Raw genomic sequence first — 3,217 nt, 5'->3', positions numbered from 1 at the left:
GGAAAGTCTGAAGTAAAACCCATGAAGTGCTAAGGAATGCAGGACAGTCTCGACATGCATTGACCCTGGGTCCATGGCCATGTCCCGACTTTCAGTAGCCGAGCCCCCGTGCCTCCGAGGAAGGTTTTTGAGCCAGAGGCTAGGACAAGGACAGTCTGATATAAAACCTACGACCTGAGGACCTCACTGTCACCGTCCCAGCTTGCTAGGCTATGGCAGATGAACCACGGGTGTAAAGGGTGGGGCCAGTACTGCGCACACTGCACTCCACCTAAAAATTCCATTGCGCAGGCTTGAAGGACACGTCCACGTCCGCGCCACCAATCCAAGTAAATATTATTCTTGATACATTAGCGTCACTGATGTTCATTGCAAAAGAAAACAAGAGAGACAAGGCCTTCAAGACTCACTTGTGATAAATTAAGTCCCCTAGGATTAATTACAGAGTAATTTCCCTTTTTTACTAACTGCCCCAAAACGTTTGCAAAATAAATAAAAATTCCATGCTTAGCAAATGAAGTTCCTGTTTGAACAAAAAATGATAATAATGACTCCTCTCGTTGTTGTGTCAGAATAAGAGGTCAAAGTGCCAAGTTTAAAGAATACAAAAAATATAAATATAACAGTAAATGCAGTTTGCATATAATTAGGCTTCTTTTTTTTATTTTTTTTGTGCCCATCCCAGAGGTGCAATATTGTTTTAAACAAGATGACAGAAAGAACTGAATTTTTCCTATTTGTATGCCAAACTTGGTGTCAACTGACAAAGTATTTGCAGAGAAAATGTCAATGTTAAAGTTTACCACGGACACACAGACACACAGACACGGACACACACACACACACACACAGACAACCGAACACCGGGTTAAAACATAGACTCTGTTTACACAAGTGAGTCAAAAATCCACATGAGTGCAATACCTTGCCAAACAAATATGCAGTGGAACTGTTTTCTTGCAGCATATGTATATTGATTCCATTTGTACTGTCTGGTATCATGAGTCCTGTGATAAGATACTGAGAAATTTTCCCCCGAAAACATTTAAGATTTCTAAAACAAGCTGAATGAGACTTGAACGTACTTTGGTAACGGTTGACGTTTATTCAGCTAAAGTAATCTTGTTTGCACCTGGATGTAATTTGTGGCAGAACACAAGAATAATTTTTCATGACTGCCATTCTAAAATAAAATAATGCAACCAGAGGACGTTCGCAGTGAACATGGTCGAAAAAAACACTCAACGATGAAGGACTGAACGCACAGCCTTTTCATTGAGTCGTTGACCCTAACTTCATCCCTTCCGCGACACACGCACCAACTAAAAGATCAAGGCCATTCATTCGATCCAGCAACCTCCACCGTTCAATGCCCGTAAAGCCAAGATGTTAGCGAACCAGTGGACGGCAGAATAAACTGCAATAAAGACGACGGTTAAAAAATCCCATGGAGAGATTCAAATCTAAAACTGGATAGAGACTCCATTTTATCACCGCTATGAGACCCTGGAACTGATGGGAGTTAGCGCCCTTATACGATCCCACCGGAAATCGATCCCAGCTTGCTACTTCAGTGGAGGGACGGAAGAGGGACGGGACTTCACAAGGATTGCGCCTGCGCAGCAAAACATAGTATTGCCATTACCTTGTGTTGGAGAAGTCTGATGCGGACATGGAAGAAGTGAAAACATTCAGAGGACATAACAGCTAAGGTGGCGAAAACGTTGCAACATAAATTTTACTTCGTTCATGGTCTTTTCTGCATTGTCAACTTCACGATGCAATCATTGGCTTGTTTTATCTCAGTGTGGCTATATAGATTACACGTACACACACACATACCACAAAACAATATATATACATGCACGCACACACACACACACACACACACACACACACACACACACACACATCCGTGTACGGCCGAACCTAGCGCATGTGAAATACATGGCAACGAGACGGATTATCTGGCAAAAATCTGGAGGAAATTTTGCTTTTCACATGTGATTTTGCAAAGGAAATTGGGCTCAGTGAAGGGAGGGGGGGAAGGGGGGGAGGGGGGGGGGGGGGGCAGAATGCCATAAGCATCAGCCCCGCCCATTAACAGCAGGACGAGTTTCCATTGAACTGTGTCTGATGGAGAGGGCCTTTTATAATGCCTGGAATGACTCCAGTTTCCTTCCCTAGACAAGACCCGTCAGATGTCGCGGCATGGCGGTTCCCCTCCCCCTCTCCCCCCACCCCCTCAAATCTTCCACCTCCACTTCCGTCATGGCGTAGCAGACCATCTCAGCCGTGAATAGTCCTTTTGATCTGTGAGTAATTCGGGACCAGACGCGTTTTGTCCCAGACAATGCACAGGGAGGGAAGAACAATGTCGATCCAGACACGGCCAGTCGCAGATAGTCTAGGTTTCTTTTTCTCTGCTTACATTCTTCGCCTCTTTACGAAAACGAGGCTCAACGTCCGTGATGTGTTCTGCCCAAGTTGATGTAGTGATTGTGTCTGGGTCAATAGTCTGTCTCGTCTGTCCGGCGCTGTTTTACAATCCCATTGTCTGTCTTCATTATGTGTAAATAAATGTGACAAGAAGGGGAGATTTAGTCCCTTTTGGGATGTCAGTGCAGTCATGGGAAAGTCGGGGAACATCACAAATAAAAAAATGTTCTGCCAGTGGAGCACATATCGGCAATGCGCAGCGTGTATGTCAATAATCTGATAATGCGAATATTTGTACCAGAGCAAGAGAATATTTGTACCAGGGCAAGAACGAAGTCAGAATTCAAATCACAGAATATTCTATCGAAACAGGATAAACTTATCTGTGATAAAAACAAAAAAGACGCAGAATTTTGATAAAGGTATTTTATTGTCGCATTGAATGGATTAAAAGATTGTCTGACAGAGCAGGTCATCTTACTTAGTAACAGACAATATATATATGCACTGACCATTTCAACCATTTTTGAATGCTAAACAATTGTTTTGTTCTTTTCATGTTCACTCGATTAACTTCATGAAGGCATAAAAGTAATGTCTTTGTACCGCAGTTAATTCAGATTGCATGGAATGCTTGACGTACGCTTGCAATGCTGATGGAGGCAAATCCATCACTTTCGCGTGTGCTGCTTTATTTCGTATTGGGCTGCAGAAAACAAATGGAGAAAATATCCTATTGTTCGACTGGTTTCTTCGAGGTTGTTTTTTTTTGATATTC

This window comes from Babylonia areolata, chromosome 3 (genome assembly GCF_041734735.1).
Source record: "Babylonia areolata isolate BAREFJ2019XMU chromosome 3, ASM4173473v1, whole genome shotgun sequence".
Lineage (NCBI taxonomy): Eukaryota > Metazoa > Mollusca > Gastropoda > Neogastropoda > Buccinidae > Babylonia > Babylonia areolata.
Note: the sequence above shows the minus strand (reverse complement) of the source record.